The 20,548-nt window shown below is 49.5% G+C and overlaps 1 protein-coding gene across 3 annotated transcripts in view; it reads left to right on the top strand.

Annotated features, from left to right (window-relative positions):
- The window catches only part of LOC142565921 (uncharacterized), a 173,485-nt gene that overhangs the window by 51,372 nt on the left and 101,565 nt on the right, over nucleotides 1–20,548 (top strand). The window lies entirely within an intron of this gene.

Consider the following 20,548-nt stretch of genomic DNA (forward strand, 5'->3'; position numbering starts at 1 on the left):
TAGGGTTAGAGGCTTTCCTACATTGGCGTTTCTTGATCAGATCTTTCGTTTCCTGCAATAGCTTAGTGGTATCCTGTCTAACGGAGTTACCACCGACTTCTACTGCACACTCCTTAATGATGCCCACAACATTGTCGTTCATTCCTTCAACACTAAGGTCCGCTTCCTGAGTTAAAGTAGCATACCTGTTCTGTAGCTTAATCTGGAATTCCTCTGTTTTCCCTCTTACCGCTAACTCATTGATCGGCTTCTTATGTACCAGTTTCTTCCGTTCCCTCCTCAGGTCTAGGCTAATTCGAGTTCTTACCATCCTATGGTCATTGCAGCGCACGTTGCTCAGCACGCCTACATCTTGTATGACGCCAGGGTTCGCGCAGAGTATGAAGTCGATTTCATTTCTAGTCTCACCATTCGGGCTCCTCCACGTCCACTTTCGACTAACCCGCTTGCGGAAAAAGGTGTTCATTATCCGCATATTATTCTGTTCTGCAAACTCTACTAATAATTCTCCTCTGCTATTCCTAGAGCCTATGCCATATTCCCCCACTGACTTGTCTGCAGCCTGCTTCTTGCCTACCCTGGCATTGAAGTCGCCCATCAGTATAGTGTATTTTGTTTTGACTTTACCCATCGCCGATTCCACGTCTTCATAAAAGCTTTCGACTTCCTGGTCATCATGACTGCATATAGGGGCATAGACTTGTACCACCTTCAATTTGTACCTCTTATTAAGTTTCACAACAAGACCTGCCGCCCTCTCGTTAATGCTATAGAATTCCTGTATGTTACCAGCTATTTCCTTATTAATCAGGAATCCGACTCCTAGTTCTCGTCTCTCCGCTAAGCCCCGGTAACACAGTACATGCCTGCTTTTTAGCACTGTATATGCTTCTTTTGTCCTCCTAACCTCACTGAGCCCTATTATATCCCATTTACTACCCTCTAATTCCTCCAATAACACTGCTAGACTCGCCTCACTAGATAGCGTTCTAACGTTAAACGTTGCCAGGTTCAGATTCCAATGGCGGCCTGTCCGGAGCCAGGTATTCTTAGCACCCTCTGCAGCGTCACAGATCTGACCGCCGCCGTGGTCAGTTGCTTCGCGGCTGCTGGGGACTGAGGGCCGGGGTTTGATTGTTGTATTCATATAGGAGGTTGTGGCCAAGTACTGCACCAGGGTGGCCAATCCTGCTCTGGTGAGAGAGTGCGTTACCGCACTCTCTGCACTCTATGCGTTAAGGCTATGCATTACTATACGTAAAAACATTGCAAAACGTACATCGTCACAAATTGTTGGCAACAGCCATCGCATGGACTGAGGATTTAAATCAAGGTATTGATATATATGGTATTTTTATTGTACTTATTCAGCGCTAGCTGTGATTGATTTAAATCAACGTATGCTAAACGTTTCAAGCCCTGACAGGCAAACGTTCAGAATGCAATTTATAAAAGATATTGTACATTGAAGCAACGGCATTTTACGTATGAACTAGTACATTCTGCGATGGAAGGCCGAAGTATCTTGAGCGGTAAAGTGGCGTCGGGAACTATGATGAAAAATAGATATTGTGAGCATTATTACACCCTTCATCTTCTTCATCTTTATATATTCATCATCATGGTCAGCGTCATCGTCTTTAAGCGCGCGACCTGCGAAATAAACCCTTGAGACTGAACAGCTCTCTCGCAAGTGGTGGAGGCTGCTTTCGGTCCCTTGGTCCTCTACGCCTTCGAGTTTCCCTGGAGCTTCGTTCAGGCCGCAGCTTGCTCCGCCTTTCCACCAGGATGCCCCAAGAAGATCCCCCAGGAGCCTCCGGCGTCACCGTCTCTGCCCCACCGGCCGTTCCTTCATGGACCGTCAGCGCGCGGCAATGCGATCCCACCATGTTCGCATGTTCGCTGGCCTTCGTAGTGACGACGTTGATGACTGGCTGCACAATTATGACCGCGTGAGTGAGTCTAACCGGTGGGATGATACGCACAAGCTTCGCCACGCCACATTCTATCTCACTGACGTTGCCAGGACTTGGTTTCTCAACCACGAGAGCACCTTGCCTGACTGGGCGGCATTCAAACACCAGCTTGGGCAGATTTTTGGCGCTCCCAACGTTCGCTCTGAGGTCGCCAAGAAAAAGCTTGATGGACACACGCAACTTCCCGGGGAAACATACACACCTTATATCGGGGACGTCCTCGCCCTTTGTCGACGTGTTGACGGCACCATGACGGAATCTGATCGTGTCCGTCATATTCTAAAGGGCATTGCCCAGGTCGCGTTTAACGCAGTGGCGATCAAGAATCCAAATACCGTTAACGGTGTGATAGCGACTTGCCAACACCTGGACGCACTGCAAGCGATCCATTTACAACCTGTCACCGGTGACACGCCTCCTTCGTCAGATACCGACCTGCGTATGCTGATTCGGACTCTCATACGCGAAGAGCTCCAAGCATGCGGCCTGCTGAATCTTCCCGTTCTCCAGCCTCTGCCTTCGGTTCCTGGCCTGCGCGACATCATCAAAGGGAAGCTGTCCTTCATGACCTGCACTGCGAGCTGTGGCCCGCCTTCGCCATCCACCTCGTACGCTCAGGTTGCGGCTATGCAACTAGCGTTCGTTCGAACAGCACCTCCTGCTGCTGCTACTGCCCCCAGCCATCTGGCGACTCTACCACCCCGTCAGCCTGCCACAGCATTTTACACTACCCGGCCTACGTCCCGCTCCATTTGTTATTATTGTGGTAATTGTGGGCACATTTCGCGTTTTTCCCGAAGACGGCAACAGGACGAACGCCGTGGCTACGATATTTATGAGAGAAACCCGTTGATTCCTCCGAGGAGATTCCTCCTTACCAGCGCCGGCTCTCCCCACGCTCACTTTCTCCACCTCCCGAAGCGCCTCGCAACTATGGGCCAGGGCGCCGCCGCTCGATCTCCCCTCTCCGACGGTCGACATCACCCTTGCAACCGGCCACCCGCACTCCTGACTACCGATCGGAAAACTAGATGGTGCAGTTTTTGGAGGGAAAGCTGCATTGCTCGCACAGACTACAATCCCTCCAGCGTGCCCGGCCAATACTTTATTCGTGTGTGCAGAAGGTGTACCAGTCCTAGCATTGATTGATACGGGAGCAGCTATTTCTATTATTCACGCTGGCTTGTGCTCTCGTCTACGCAAAGTCACTACACCTTACAGCGGCGCTCTTCTTCGTGGTGCAAATAATGTTGTGATTCGGCCATCGGCGCAATGCACCGTTAAGAGTTTCGATCGACGGGATACGCCACCATATCCAGTTGGCAGTGTTGACTTCCTGCGCTCACATGCTTATACTAGGGTGGGACTTTCTCTTTTCGGCGTCTGCTTTCATCTCGTGCCGTCAACGCCTCGTTAACTGGACAGAGACTGACCATTCCGACGACGTGCGCGAACCGCGCCTTCGCTTACGAACTGCTGACGATTGTATGGTGCCCCCTGGTCGCAAACAACTCCTTGCAGTGAACTCTGACATCACCGATCGTGACGTTTTAGTTGTACCGTCAGCCCGTTGCTTATCCAAAGGGATTGCTCTGGCACCAGGCCTTGTTCGCTTCACCAACAGCACGGCCACTTTGGCTGTACTCAACACAACCAATGAGCCAGTCCTGCTTTCTAAAGGCGCCGTTCTCATGTGCGTCTTGGAAACTCAGCCTGTCTCTGTGCTTACCTCAACTACTGCTGTTTCACAACCACCTACAGCTATGGATCCGGTCCCTGCTTCTGGTCTCGCTAGTACCATCAGCTCCGATCTAACGCCACACCAGACGGGGGAGTTACTGGCGTTGTTATACAAGCACAAAGACTCATTCGACGTCCACTCTCCTCTTCTGGGACGGACTTCTGCGACGGCTCATCGCATACACACAGATGGAACTTACATCGTGCGCCGGCGGCCATATCGCGTTTCTTCCGCTGAACGCCAGATCATCGATACCCACGTTGCCGACATGCTGAAACGTAGCATAATCCGCCCATCCTCAAGCCCTTGGTTGTCACCTGTCGTTTTGGTGCGTAAGAAAGACGGCTCAGTGCGATTTTGCGTAGACTACCGTGCCTTGAACAAAATAACCCGCAAAGATGTATATACACTGCCCCGAATCGATGATGCGTTAGATTCATTACAAGGCGCGGAGTATTTCACCAGCCTTGATCTACGCTCCGGATACTGGCAGATCCCCATGCACGAAGCAGACAATGAAAAACTGCCTTTGTCACACCCGATGGACTTTACGAATTTAACGTAATGCCTTTCGGCCTGTGTAATGCTCCCGCCACGTGTGAGCGGATGATTGACGCCGTACTACGGGGCCTAAAATGGAAGACTTGCTTATACTATCTTGACGACATCATCATATTTTCGTCGACCTTCCATCAGCAGTTGCAGCGCCTCGACGAAGTCCTGACATGGCTCTCAACTGCTGGCCTTCAGCTGAATACAAAAAAAATACCACTTCGCCAGCAAAACCATTAATGTGCTCGGACATCTTGTCAGCAAGGAGGGTCTTCGACCCGACCCCGACAAGATTACCGCTGTCCTTCGCTTCCCCAGGCCTCAACGCGCCAAAGACTTGCGTAGCTTCCTTGGCCTAGCTTCGTATTTCCGGCGCTTCAAACGTAACTTTGCCACCATTGCGGCGCCGCTCCATCAACTCCTTCCTTCTGGAGCTCCCTATGTATGGTCGGACGAATGCCAAACTGCTTTTGACACCCTCAAGCGTGCCCTCACGTCCGAACCTGTGCTTTGTCATTTCGACAACACCGCACCCACTCTTCTACATACTGACGCCAGCGGACACGGTATCGGCGCTGTTCCTCTGCAACGTCAGCAAAATTCTGAAGAACGTGCGGCTACATATGCAAGTCGCACGCTAACAGCAGCAGAGAAAAATTATACGATTACCGAGCAAGAGTGTCTCGCCGTTGTTTGGTCCGTCCAAAAATTTCGGCCTTATATGCAGGGCCGCCACTTTACAGTCGTAACTGATCACCACGCCTTGTGCTGGTTGGCGACGCTAAAGAATTTAACGGGACGTCTCGGCCGTTGGATACTTCGTTTAGAAGAATACGACTTCGACGTCACCTACAAGTCTGAAAAGAAACAGCAGGATGCCGATGCTCTCTCTCGTTGTCCCCTACCACCGTCTTCAAACGCTGCGTGCTTACCCCCCTCCGTGAGGAAGCCTCATGGCGCGTCGCCTGCATTCCCTCCGCTCGCAGCTCTCGACCGGCTCCCTTCCAGCCATTCTCATACGTTTGCCTCTAGCCAACGTGATGACTCCTACTGCTACTCCGTTATGGAACGTATTCGCCGATCATCTCGCTTACCTACGCTCGGCTCCGTCGGCAGTTTAAGAACTTCAAGATCGAAAATTCGATATTATACCGGTACGTGTTTCATCCGGAAGGACACCGTTGGGTTCCTGTCGTTCCCCGATCACTTCGGGCCCAGATATTGGAGACCTTTCACGACGATCCCACTGCCGGTCACTTTGGTTTCCATAAAACCTATGAGCGAATTCGCAGCCGCTTCTCTTGGGCCTGGACTTGCAACCAGCGTAGGGAAATACGTGGCTTCCTGTTCGCTCTGCCAACACGGCAAACGACTGACCTCACCTCCGGCTGGACTGCTCCAACCTGTCCCGTGTCCTGAAGCTCCTTTCGCAGTCATTGGTATCGACCTCTATGGACCGCTACCCTTAACTACTGGCGGTAAACGAAGGACCGTCACAGCCGTAGACCACTTGACACGGTACGCTGAAACAGCCGCACTGTCTTCGGGATCCGCCGAGGAGAATGCAGCCTTTTTCTTGGAAGCCATCTTTTTACGGCACGGAGCCCCACGTGTCCTTTTGAGTGACCGCGGCAAGACCTTTCTCTCTAAACTTCTGGACGATGTTCTCCGTGCGTCCAATACCATCCATAAAACGACTTCCAGCTACCACCCTCAAACTACTGGTCTCACAGAGCGCTTTCATCGCACGCTGTCCGACATGATATCTATGTACATCAACTCTGACCACACCAATTGGGATGTCATTCTACCATTCGTCACTTTCGCATACAACACGGCCGTCCAACGCACTACGGGGTACTCGCCCTTTTTCCTTGTGTATGGTCGCCAACCGATCACTACCTTCGACGTTTCTTTCTTTGGTGTCCCCGAGCCTTCGTCCACATCAGTGTGTGAGCAGTTCGTTTCGCGCATTGCCCGGCGTCGCCAACGTGCCCGCCTCAACACCGACGCCAGTCAACAAGACCGCAAAATTCGTTATGGTTACACCTCACCATGTCGTTTCCTTCCACCCTGGCGACGAAGTATTACTGTGGACCCCAGTTCGCGCTCCTGGATTGTGCGAGAAATTTCAGCCCCGTTTTATCGGGCCCTACATTGTTCGGGAACAGACTTCGCCAGTTAACTATCGTGTCACTCCAGTTGTTCCGCCTTCGGACGGCCGCTGCCGTGCCACAGAGATTGTGCATGTTTCGCGTTTAAAGCCTTTCATACGGCGTTTCCCGCCAAATCCAGCGTAACCAGCGGCCAGGTTGGCCGCTTCCACGCGCGGGGGAAACTGTGTGAGCATTATTTCACCCCTTCATCTTCTTCATCTGTATATATTCATCATGATGGTCAGCGTCATCGTCTTTGAGCGCGCGACCTGCGAAATAAACCGTTGAGGCTGAACAGCTGTCTCGCAATATTAGTACATAGATATGAAATCCCTGTATATGTTTCTACGTGACAAAGAGTGAAGATATTCATTCGAAATTACCCCTGTTACGATACGAGCAGTCGCAATCACGCGCATACTTCTGTCGTGGTTACGACAACTTTTTGCTACGATGCGCAAGTGGCGTAGGTGAGTGCGAGAGCACTTGCGAGTGCGTCACAGTTCATTATGCCAGAGATGCAGGAATGAAACGCGCGAATAAGAGTCAACCTTACCGCTGCCTTTCGTGTGTGTCACGTCGCACGGCAACACGTTGATTCTAAAATCTAGTGCTTGCCATCTTCTCCCATCCTTCCCTCGTATCAGTTAACGCTTTGAGATGCTGGGACTGCGCAGCCGCCATCCGGATCCGCCCAGCTCGTAACGGAACCAGGTGCAACGCTTCTACCCCGGAGTGCAAAACGAAAAATAAACAAAAAGGAGCCGTTATGACATCGCCGTCGTCTTCCTGTTGTCGTCGCATATACACAATATTTATTTATTTATTTATTTATTTATTTATTTATTTATTTATTTATTTATTTACTTATTTATTCTACATAAATGCAGTTTCCTTTTGTGTTTGTCGGGGAGAATGCGCACGATACTTGCCAGCAATTGACCGGTTATGAAGCAATCCGAGCCCAATTAGCTACGTGACGGAGAAGGGCGCCCCGGAGGCAACCCCTCTTGCTTGCCCCGACCTAGAGGCGGTGCCAGCCCCATGGACGACGGCAGCACGTAAGCAAATTAACCCTGCCGCGCGACCCACCACCCGCGGCGCAAGCCGCTGCAGCATCGCGTGCCGCTTTTCTGCCGGGGAGACACTGCTGTGTCTTGCAACGCGTCGAGGTCGGTCCGTCGGCCGAGACAGGCCTGAGGCGAGGACATGGGTGGTTGAGCAGCGCGCGTTCGCGGGCTCCCTGCTGTAACCATTCCGGAGTGGCTCCCCACGCATGTGGTGAAACGAGGGGGCGTTACACGAAAAAGCGCACGCGCATGCAGAACTTGGTGCAAGTTAAACAACCCTTAGCTAACGCTTGATATGCAAGTTCTCACGTCGAAACGTTGGCTCCGGGAGGATTCCATTGCTGCGTCACTGTTGACCAATACACGGCCCGTATTCACAAAGCTACTCTTGCGCTAGAATTGTTCGTAATAAAACATTTCAGCCATTCTTGATGCTGGCCATCTTCGCGAATGCGACAGGCCGGTGTCAAAGACAACTTACAACAAAAAGCTTTGTGAATTCGGCCCAAAGTATTCATCTTCCCGTCGTCCCTTCATCTTAATCGTTTTTATATGCCAAGCTTGCACGAACAAAGCCAAAAATTGAGTGAATGGGCGTCGAGAGTTGTGCTGTCCAATGCCAATGGTACGCTGCGGCAAAAACTGAATTTCTATGTACAGAGCGTGGCGCATATATGTAGTCCCTATTATAACACGAGAATGCTCGACGCACATAGCACTGTACCTTTTCCCAAGCTGTATGTCCAAGCTACATGCATAAATTCAGTATTTCTGGGCATCTGCTCAACAGCTCATCTCAGTTACTCTGTCTCAAGCAGAGTATAAAAATATGTGATGCGACCGGACTAATATGGCACAAGCTTACTGGATAGTCTTCAAAGGTTGCGCTTAGAAATTCCACAAGAAAGAATATTACGTTAAGTTGTATGAGTACATTACGCTTCTGCAATAGCAAAGTAGCCACGCTCAGATAGAGGGGACCCTTGGTAAGCCAATTATGCAAGAAGAGAAAGATGTGCGCCGACGCCGCGTCGATGTCATGACATCGCCGTGATGGCATGACTTTCGACAGCGTCTGCTCTGGTCTAAGCAGTCGTTTATTAACGAGCAGACCACATTGCCTTCTAAAGGAAACGAATTGGATCAAGCTAGCCAGTTTTGAGGACGTTTCCTGCGCTGCGAAGTACGAGAAATACCCGCGAAGTCGCACTCACTCGCCAGCGCTGAGGTTCCGATGCTTAAAAAATACGAAAGAGAAAAATGTTCGGCCTTCATTTTGTCCAGGAACGAAGATACTTTTCCCGCAAGACGAAAGAAAATGCCATTCTCAAAGAATACTGCACCAGTATAAACTGATTCTGTGTTGCTCTCCAATGCCTTCTTAAGAATGTTTCTTTTGTCGTGCGGAATTTTTGAGAGGCTCGAGGGCCTAGTGTATAGTGGTAAGAACGCGAGTCTACTATGACTCCCAGAAGCTATATCAAGGCGTCAGCGGGTCAAGAGCTACTGTTGAGGTCAACACGTATGCCAAAATATGGGACAAGTTGATCCGATGCCTGGCGAGCCACCGCAAGCGCCGATGCAATTCACCAAGTCGACTGGCCTCACTGGCCGTTGTGCATTGTCTTCCTCGTGTCCTCTTCAGTCCATTCATCCCCATTGGCCAAACCAGACGAGCGCCTGTTCGACCCCCGTGGCCTTTTTCTCTCCGCCCATAAAGATACCCAGCTCACATAGCCTCCGCTCGCTTGCACTTCCTGCGTGTAACTGTCGCGCGAACCGTGTTTGTAAATACGGCGCTCGCCTCGACGCCGCGGGGTCGCGCGGTCATCCGCACGTGCCACACGATGAAACGGCCATTGATTGGGGCTGCCCTCTCATGCGCCCTGCCGCAATAACCGAAATGCAAATCCAGCGTGTCGAAGCGCGCCCTCGCAGAGACGTTCCGCCACGTATTGCGCAAAGAGCCTTTCGCGCTCGAAACGAGTTGGCACTGCACACGAGAGGGAAGCTCTCAACCAGAGCGCACAAATTCGCTCGCATCTTGCGGCACTGGTGCGACTTGGCACCCATGATATGCGGTCGTTCAAAAAAAGAGGTGGGCGTCGAATGAGCGGCGTGAAAAGGGATTAAACAGGCGCCGCATCGCGCTGTCCACAGAGATAGCGCAGCGCCAATTCAAATGTCGTTTGCTGTCGATGCACTCTGCGAGAGCATTTTTCACGCAACACGAATGCTAGAAAAGTTGTTTATGGTTTCACAACAAACCCTTTCAATATTCAGTCCTGCATGCCTAGGGCTTTCAGCCCTCATTCGGCTATGCCGCAAGTAAATATAATATTGAAACAGTAGTACTCGACTGCTTTCACAATCTTTGAGTGTTTACGATTAAAAATATCTTGCTGGGGTCATAACTTCATCCTGATAGCTTGCTACAGGTCACCTGATTCTACTCCTGAATGCCTAATTAAATTACGAGAGTGTACGTACTTTTGTTTAAATAAGAAAGCTTTCTTGCTTGGTGATCTTAATTTCCCAGCGTCGATTGGGAGCCACTACAAGGAACTAGCAAATTCAACAAAAATATGAATATTGTGTTCAATATTATGCTCACTCATGACCTGGTTCAAATTGTCAAACAGCCCACTCGCATTCAAGGTTCATCTTACTCGATATTAGATTTGGGCTTTATAAGCCGGGGCATTACAGAACACACTGTTACAGTTAAAGAAGGTTTATCGGACCACTGCCTTTATATATGTCAATTCCTCTAGTGAAGTTTGTTCCTCATAAAACTAGTAGCATGCGCTATTTTAAAGATTACGAAAGAGCTGACGATACTTCTGTGATTGCGCATATGGGAAATTGCCTGAGTGATTTTGCTGAAAAGCATGATAATGTATATTTGCTATGGAAAAAGTTTGCTGATATGTGCAATTATTGTTTGAATACGTTCGTACCAAACAAACGAATGAAAGTGCACAAACTTACAACTTGGATAACGCGAACGATCATTCATTTGAAATGGAAACCAAAACGGGCTAAAAGGTTGACTCCCAATCCTAGTGTCATTAATGATATCAAAAACGCTCTCACAGGTGCAATGCACTAGTCTAAGGACTCCTTTTTCACAACAACTTTACCTAACTTTATGAAAAACGAAGAAGATTTTTGGATTACTTGAGCATTGCTGACAGGCACGTGACGCAGGTTTCGGTTGATGGTAACTCTGTTACAGATCGGAAAGTTATCGCTGAGTATCTTAATACTTATTTTACTGGAGTGTTTTCAAAAGCAAGTACACGCGTGAATGCGCCTCACGGGGAATTTTTAGCATCCCAGGTTGATTTTATTTCATATCGCGGTGTAGTCGGAATGCTGTTAAATCTGAAAACAAAATCGGCTTGTGGTCCTGATGGTTTGCCCAATATTCTACTTCGTCGTTATGCCGAAACTATTCCTAAATTTCTTGTGATCTTCTTTCGATGTTCATTATTAACTAAAAGACTACCCGATGAATTGAAGACGGCTCAAGTTATAGCCGTCTCAAGTCATAACCGTTTGTTATTAGGAAATTATCTCCCAATATTTCATTTCATTTATTTTCACCTTAAGGGCCCGGAGGCATTACATAAGGGAGGGCTTTAATCCTTGTAACAATGTTAGAACAAATGCACAGAACAGTAAAGAAACAACAATAAACAAATTACAATACAAGCCAGGAACAATTGTGAAAAAAAGGAAACATCGTGTTAGAGTAAGGGTAGGTGGGATCGGTAATTAAGCAGCGTGGTTATTTAACATTTCGCGGAACGTTTTACGGTCAGTGCATGACACGATATCTTCTGGGAGATGGTTCCAATGGGTTATAGCGTCGGGGAAGAATGAGGTGTTCATGGCAGATGATTGGGTGTTAATGTTTGCTATGGGCCGACTGTGGCTTAAGCGAGAGGATGTACGTAATGGTGGATTTAACAGGGACTGCCTGGAGTGTGGATGGTAATAAAAGGTGTGAAGCAAGCAGAGACGAGAGATAATCCGGCGGTAAGCAAGTGACGGTAGTTCAAGTGTACGTTTTAGTGCGGTTATGCTGGTATCACGAGAGTAATTGGAAGTTATAAATCGAGCAGCGCGATTTTGTATTGCTTCTATGTCATAGGTTAGATATGATTGGGAAGGGTGCTTAACATCTTCTTGTTGTAAATTATTAGAACACGTTGTAGCAAAACGCGTCATTCACTTTCTTGAGGAAAACTTTATACTATGAAGCTTTCAACACGGATTTAGAAGACATTTTTCTACTGCGACACAATTGGTCACGGTAGTTAATTCATTTGCAGCATGCATAGATAATATTGGACAAATTGATTCCATATTCTTAGATTTCTGATAGAGTTATTCTTAATATTCTTAATATTCTGACAGAGTTATTCATGAAAATTGCTGAATAAATTCATAAATATTAACCCTCCCGACATTTTGGTCTCTTGGGTTTCCGACTACCTACATAACCGAACGCAGTTTGTTTCAGCTGATGGTTGGGATTCCTGCAGTCTTCCTGTAACATTAGGTGTGCCTCAAGGAGGAAGTGTTCTGGGTCCCTTGCTGTTTCTTTTATACATAAATTACATTATTTCTGTAATTGCTCCTGTAATTCAAATGAGGTTATTTGCGGATGATGTTTTATTTCGTGAAATCAGACGTGTACATGATCAGGTTGAGTTGAATTCTAACCTTACTAGATGACGAAGACTAAGTGACTGCGAGCCAGGACGCTATTCTTCTAGCTCAGCTATTCTCGCCTTATTTCTGTGTATATCACGGGGGAGCCGCCATGGGTTGTGGCACGGATGCAACTCGACGTCCCCGCGCTTCTGCTGGGATGGCGACTTCAGAGGTGGCTGCGTCTAGGAAGCGGACTGGCCTCCAGAATGACACTGACCGCGACGATACCAGTGTCTGCTCGCCCAGCAGTGAGGACTTCTCCGATGACGACTTTCAGCTTATGAAGAGCCACAAGGCGAAACGAAGAAACACCAGGGCATACCTGTCTTATAGCACGTCGACTGTGGGCCCAACTCCGAATACTTCAGTCAGTACAATTCTATTTGTACCAGAACTCGCTACCGCCAACCTGAGGTGGCTCAACAGACAGTCTTTCTCGGTGCTTCTTGAAGCAGTGGCGCCAAATCAAGTCGCGGGCGTCGAATCAACACACTAAAAAATGTCTTGGCTATTGACGTTGTACGTGATTGTGTGCTGTGAACTTTGAGCAAACTTGCGTAACTTGGCGGCATGAAGGTCCGCTCGTATATTCCTCTGGACAGTGACACCACTACTGGTGTCATCTACGACGTGGACGTTTCCATCTCCAGCGCTGACTTGCCTATTCTAGTGAAGCCAGCCGTTGATGGCTTCGCCATAACTCACGTGTCTCGACTCGGCGAATCCTGCTGTGTGAAGGTAATTTTCAAGGGCGAATCCCTTCCCTCACACGTCAAGGTGGGCCACTTTAGACACCCCGTGCGACCATTTATTCGAAGGCCACTTCAATACCGGAATTGCATGAGGCTGGGACACGTGGGCGCTGTGTGCGAGAACACGAGAGTTTGCTGGCGCTGCGCAGAGCGCTACGCTGCAGACTCCTGTGTAGCCATGCTTCTCAAATGGCCCAATTGCATTGGGTCCCATGACGCTACCTCAAAGGACTGTCCCAGCATGAAGAAGGAAAGGGAGATCTTGAAGCAGATGGTGAGAGACTGTTCGTCTCGTCTAGAAGCTGATCCTGCCCTTAGAAAGCGACGCTCCCGACGTCATCGGTCTTCAAAGAACACAGATGCCTCCGTGAAGAGAGCACCACATCCGACAACTCCTCCTCTGCCCCCTAGGCCTGGCGGAGCCGAGCCTAAGGTCGTGCCGCACAACACCAACACTGAAGCTTGGCCCGCGCTACCAAAGCTACAGCCCCCGCCACAGTTGAAGCCACAGCCGAAGAAACCGCCGGGGCCTAAGCCGATGGCACAGCTTAAACCACAGTTGAAGCCACAACCGGAGCCATAGCCGGAGCCACAACCGGAGCCACAGCCGAAGCCACAGGCGGAGCCACGACCGATGCCACAGCCGATGCCACATCCGATGCCACAACCGGTGCCGCAGCCGGAGACACAGTCACACCAAAGCATACATCGCACCGCGGTAGAGTCCACAGCGCCGACTACCGATAAATTTTCCGAAAAAGACCAGCAAATGGTCGGGATGCTTCGGTCCCTCATAAATACCCTTCGTGTACTTTTCAGCAAATTGCATACTTCGTCAGCGCGAAGTGCACTGGAAGTACTGGATACTCCTAATCCAGTGCTTGCAACTCTCCAGTAAGCCCCATAGCTCTCCCACAGATTCCTATTCGCGCAACAACCACTGACCCTTTGGTCGTCCCAGATGTGATCAACGCAGATCACCAGCTATGGAATTAACTTTGATGTCACGGTGCTTCACTGCGCACAAAGTCCTCACTTCCTTCCTCTTTTCTTCTTTCTATTCCCCTTTTCCCTCATCCCCAGTGTGGGGTAGCAAACCGGACGCTCGTCTGGTTGACCTCCCTGCCTTTCCTCTCTTTGCTATCTCTCTAATCTCACTAATGTATCTAAGTGGTGCACAGGTTTAGGCATAACTGTTAATACCGATAAAACTGTTTAACTTTGTGTAACACTTAGGAAAACCCCTCTTGAAAATGCTTACAGCCTGACATCTCTTCCTTTGAAACAGCTTACAGTTACAAGTACCTAGGAGTGACAATCACTAATGACCTCTCTTGGAATCTGCACATTGATAACAATTGCTCGTCAGCTTTCCGCAAACTTTGTTACTTAAAACATTACCTTCGAAATTCTCCTCCTAAGGTCAAACTTCTTGGCTATCTCACATTCATACGACCTAAGCTTGAATATTGCTCTATTGTTTGGGATCCTTACACTAAACTTAACATTAAAGAGTTAGAAAGGATTCAGCGAAAAGCTGTCAGGTTTATCTATTCTAAATTAAGTACACTGATTCTCCCTTTGAACCCATGAAAGCTCACGACATTGAACTACTTGAATTGAGAAGAAAAAAAAATGTCTGAATTTCTGAAAGCTAGTTCTTAAAGGTAAAATAGCTATTGATCACACGCAGTTTCTTTCCCCATTGTCTACAAGACCTATGCGACATTACCAAACACACTTTGTAACCCCTTACTTTACAAGAACAAATATCTATAAGTTTTCCTTTCTTCCCGCGTTCTGCGTCCGACTCGAATAACCTAATAGAACCTTATGACGCGCTGTATGGCTAGATGATCATTTCTTTTTGTGTTCTTTCCTCAGGTGCTCTCATGTTTTGTCGTTGTTGTTGTTGTTCTTGTGTGTGTGTGTACGTGTGCGCGTGTGTGCGTGCGTGTGCGCGTGTGCGTGTGTGCGTGTGTGCGTGTGCGTGTGCGTGTGCGCGCGCGCGCGCGCGCGCGTGTGTGTGTGTGTGTGTGTGTGTGTGTGTGTGTGTGTGTGTGTGTGTGTGTGTGTGTGTGTGTGTGTGTGTGTGTGTGTGTGTGCGTGTGTGTGCGCGCTTGGACCAGGTTGGTCTGCAGTATGTAATAAATAAATAAATAAATAAGTAAATAAATAAATGTATCTCGTGGTGGTGGAGGATCGCCAACAGACGCTCAGAGCTGAATTGCTTCGCCGAGCATAAAGTTTTCTATTTTGTAAGTTTTCGTACATTTTCTATGTACTCACATTGCTCTTATAGTCGAGTAGAAGTAAGAAGAGAGCGAAATACTGTCTTTACAGGGGCGTAGTAGCCACTGTAAATAACGGCTGGCTACCCTGTGCTGGGGAAAAGCTGTAAAGGGAACGATGCTGTCGATATAATTGAGAAATTTATGAACTCAAGGAGGGGAAGAAATTACGTAATTTATTTCCATCCCGAATCAAGAAAGGAAAGAAATCATGTACTTCTTACAAAGAAAGGAGTAGACGAGAGCTCCCGTCACATCAATTTTGTTTTGAAACCTCCCTCATGTAAGGTCGGACAAACCAAACAGGAATGGACTGACCCTTGGCCCCTATTCCCTGCACTCTTGTTACATAGAGGAGTTTCCTTTCGGAGGGATTACGGGCGCCCACCACTCATGATAGTTATTCGAGTGATAATCACAGAACCGCAGCCGCGATGGCAGGCCGCGGACGGCAGTTACGTAAGACAAATTTTCAGGATACGGGCCTTTATTCTTTGAGCGTTCTCTTTTTGTAATCCCATGTGGGATTAGAGTACCAGCCATGGTGCCCGTATGAATCGCAACGTCACGCGCACACGCGTGTGTGTGTGTGATGTTTTCGAATATTCTCGAATATGCCTCAAATTATGGGGTTTTACGTGCCAAAACCACTTTCTGATTATGAGGCACGCCGTAGTGGAGCACTCCGCAAATTTCGACCACCTGGGGTTCTTTAACGTGCACCTAAATTTAAGTACACGGGTGTTTTCGCATTCGCCCCCATCGACATGAGGCCGCCGTGGCCGGGATTCGATCCCGCGACCTCGTGCTCAGCAGCCCAACACCATAGCCACTGAGCAACCATGGCGGGTTCGAATATGCTTCAGATAAACGCCTATAAGCAAGGCAAAACTTTTTGACCAGGTGCACTTTAATTAGGTCAACTGTTTTCTGAACGTTAAACTCTTTACTTTAACTTAATAGTGTACTTTGTCAGGTGCGAATGTACCAAGACCTATAAATTGTTCTTGCGCTATTTCGCTTCATACCTCTATTTTTGCTTCCTATGATAGTTTTTTTTTTTTCAGAGAGGCACTGCTTACTTTATTACTGCTTTTCTCGTGACTATTATAGCGCATTTACTTGTTACCGACTTCTTATGCTGCATTGTACTGTGTGGATTTCACCTACTTTTTGTTTTGCCATGAGTGTCTACGGCTTCTAGTGTTGTGTTGAACCGGTCTTCTGGCTTCGTCAATCTGCTTCTTTGAAGGTTATAGCCTGTGACTTATGTGAAGATACCTTCTGGTCTATAAAAACATCTTGTTGTGAAGATTAATATGAGATATCAACTGATTACGCACCCATCCTGCGGCGAGCGTCGGCGTCACTTGTAATCGAGCGAATGGCTACAGCGAAAGATGAGGGCGAGCGCGGCGCGCAGCTGGGGATGAAAAAAAGTCGCTGTTTCGCCCGGAAGGCGAAGCATTGCTTGCGATAGCAAATTAGGTGACAGCTGTACGAAGCAAGGACAGTAGTTTTTTTGGCCGTATAAACTTGTAAACATAGGCATACAAACTAAATGAACAAGCATGGTGTCACGCACGCACAAGCAAAGTTGAAGACCTCACTCGATGACTACGGAAACTCGCTGTCAATTCGCTGGAATGCGGAATTGACCTTCGTGCTGCCTGTCGCAACCCCCCCCCCCCCCCCCCCCCATCGCGAACTAAGCCCCGAAAACACAGTGCGTGACGAACTCTGTCCCCGTTGCAGATGAATTTCAAGATAAAGCGGCACGGATGGGCGCGCGCGGCCGCCCGGACCGCCTGCAGTAGAAGTCGCCCCCTCCCGCCTTCCTACCCCCGCCCCCCCCCGGAGCCTTGCACGCGACAGAAGACAGCGCGCTTCGTCCCCACTCCCTCTTTTGTGTGAGCGAAATAGAGCCGCGATTGCAATAAAAAGGCGGCGAAAGCCAAGAGGCGCAAGGAGGGAACCGGAGAGGAGGATGCAGCGGGACCACGAGGCGGGAGGCGGAGAAGGGTATGGTGAAAGGCTGAGGAAGAAAGCGACTAGGCATGCGGCGAGCGCGGAAACAAAGCGTGGGCTTGCGGTACTTCGCCTGCGGCGCCGCCGTCGCTAGAGAATACGCTCCGCGCGAGCCACGTGCACTCTTGTTTACGCTTTCTTTCTGATTAATGAGCCACGCAACCGGTGTAAATGTGTCGCCTACCGCTGCTGCTAAACGAGCTGCCCGAGCAGAGGCTCAGCGCCGCTGCCGAGACCACTCTGTCGTGAGCACCTTGTTCAGAGTCATATTCATTGCCACAATATATCGCGAAGGCAAAACACCTAAACAGCTTCGCTCATAATTCGCATTAGGAAGTATAGTAATTGTTGGTGAAATTTTAGAGCGCAGCTCTTAGGGGTCCTTTGCGGCGGCGAGCGGCGGCGGCGGCGTACGTAACCGAGTGAACGATCACAGCAAAAGATGAAAGCGAACGCGGAGCGCAGCGAAGGATGAAAGACGCGAGGAGGAAAGCAGAGAGGATGGTGCAGCGGAACCATGAGGGAGAAGAAAAGCGAAAGAAGAAAAGCGTAGTGCGTGTGGCGACGATGGCTACAATATTGCGCCAGAGTAGCGCGCGTCGTCTAGGAGGTCTGCTGGTGGCAGCTCCTGTGTATCGTGCCCACGCGTTACCCACGTGCTGGCTCTCGCGATCTCCAGATTAGCGAGGCAGTCGCGCCACACTTCGTTTTGTTTGCAACGTACCGCACGAGACAGAATGTCCGCACCAGCCAATATATCCCGAAAAGAAACCACGTATAGAGCTGCGCTCAAATTTCGCATAATCGTCGCTGAGCTTTCTTTTTTTGCGTCTTCTGTTGCGTGAACTTTCGGGGAAAAAATGAAGCGACTCACGCAGACGCTTCTGGCAAATATAGAATGACCAGCATTTGACGAGGAAAAAAAAAGAAAGTCGCAAGCGTTCCAGTTCTTTCTTTAACGTGTGTGGTTGGTCGTGCTATGCATAATTTTTATGAACTCAGTCGTCGCACCTTTCATCCTTCTGCTATGTGCCGTTGCGCTTGTTAGGCAGAAACTGGATGAAGCGGCGGCTCGAACAAGTTGGGCGCTGTCGCTGTGGAAGGCATACGAAAGCCGATTCAAACGAATTGCTTCCGTGGGCGTTGACCAGTAAAGCAAAAGCCTATAGTCCGGGCGAACGTATGCGCATGACAAGAAGTCGTCGCCGGAAAGCCAATGCATTTGCCTGCATTAGCTCTCAGTGGCGCGAAGGCCCAGCTCGGAGGCGCTTAGCCTAACCTATTTTCGCTTATGCTTCGCTCGGACGGTTCTCTTCCGCGCTTCTTATCCCGCTGGAAAGAGAGAGAGTAAAACATCTTTATTAACAATATTTGAATGGCGAGAGCAGTGTGGGAGGAACCCTCAGTCCAGGGTCCCTAAGATGATTCTGGCGATGTTTCGAGCCCGTTGTATCACAGCTCGGAGGACCTCGGGAGGTCCGTCGCGGAGGGCATCGTCCCACAGCTCTTTGTTGTGTAGGGGGTAAAGGAGAGTTGGCAAGGGAGGAAAGAGGTTTGCAGTGCACTCAGGCGTGACGTGGAAGATTGTGGGCGAGCTGCCACAGCCAGGGCAACGATCTGCATAACAGTGAGGGTAAAATTTATTGAGAGAGACAAGATTTGGAAAAGTTGCGGTTTGTAACTGGCGTAATGCCACTGCTTCCTCCCGCGAGAAGGGAAGCCACTGCTTCCTCCTGCGACGAATGCGTGTATAATGACCGAGTATGTCTTTGTAACGGAGCAAGGGATCCCCCCACTCTGAACCAGTCGCCTCACCACGTCGAGTCGCCCGGAGGGAAATTTCTCGGGCAACCGCATGTGCGCGTTCGTTAACCGGCAGCGAGGTATGACCAGGGGTCCAGAGTAAGTGTATGCGGGGAGGTGTGGTTAGTGTATTTTGCGGGATCTGTTTGAGAATTTGGTGCGCCGCTCTCGGGATGCCATGTCCTGATAGGAACGCCCGGCATGCCTGTTGCGAGTCCGTCAATATATACACTTCCTCAGGAACACGGATGGCGTATCGAATTGCAAGAGCAACACCGAGAATTTCTCCGTTAGCGGCATTTGTTCCGCGCATTGCAGCAGAGTCTCTCAGGGATTCGGTGCCATTCAAAACTACCGAAGTATAGCCCTCTTGAGTGTGTGATGTGTCCGTGTATAAAGTATGTGTTTCCGGGATGTTTGCAAGCATGCGGCCAATGTATCGTACACGGGCTTTGCGCCGCCCTTTGTCATGCTCGGGTGCATATTACGTGGCAATGGATGACTACTTAGCGCTTGGCGTATCGCTGACGACAAGATCGTTGGACGGGTTTCAGACTCAAGGGGAGGGACATAGTATCCTAGCCGTGTGAGAAGATGGCGGCCAGTAGGAGTGAGTAGGAGGCGCTGGCGATGGCTGACCCAATGTGCCTCTAGCAGCTCGCCTAGTGCGTTATGTGTCCCTAAGTTAAGGAGACGGCGTGTGGAAGTATAATTCGGGAGGCCATGGGCCAGCTTCGTCGCTTTGCGAATCATTGCGTCTATGCGAAGTTGTTGCGCTTGGGTCAACCGCTGAAATGGGAGATGGTATGTAAGGCGGCTGATCACGCATGCCTCCACCAAGCGCAGCAGGTCCTCTTCTCGAAGGCCCGAGCGCCTGTTGGAGACCCTCCGGATCATGGCCAGAATTTGCTCAATCTGTCTGGATAGAAGAGAAACAGTGTAGTTTGACCTGCCATCCGCTTGGACGTGTAGGCCGAGGATACGAGCACGATTAACCTGTGGTATCGGTGTGCCATCTACGTGCACAGTGATAGGGGGAGTAGAGGAACGGCTCCTGGGGCGAATGATTATGAGCTCCGACTTTTCCGGAGCACATCTTAAGCCGCATTTTCTCGCGTACTCGGAAACTGTATCGACTGCTTGCTGTAGTCGGTCTTGGATGGCTCCGTCGGAAGCCCGTGTCGACCAGATAGTAATGTCGTCCGCATAAATAGCGTGGGCGACATCAGGGATATTGGTCGAGTAGCCGGGGGAGCCCTGCGAGCGCGATATTGAATAGAGTAGGGGAAAGAACTGAGCCCTGGGGTGTCCCACGTCCTACAAGGCGAATCGTACCGGATAGATGCGGTCCCATTCCTACGGTGGCTGTGCGATCTCGAAGAAATGCGCGGATATAGTTGTACATACGAATTCCACAGTGTGAATGTGCAACATTGCGAAGCATGAGGTGATCG

This window comes from Dermacentor variabilis, unplaced genomic scaffold, assembly GCF_050947875.1.
Source record: "Dermacentor variabilis isolate Ectoservices unplaced genomic scaffold, ASM5094787v1 scaffold_12, whole genome shotgun sequence".
Lineage (NCBI taxonomy): Eukaryota > Metazoa > Arthropoda > Arachnida > Ixodida > Ixodidae > Dermacentor > Dermacentor variabilis.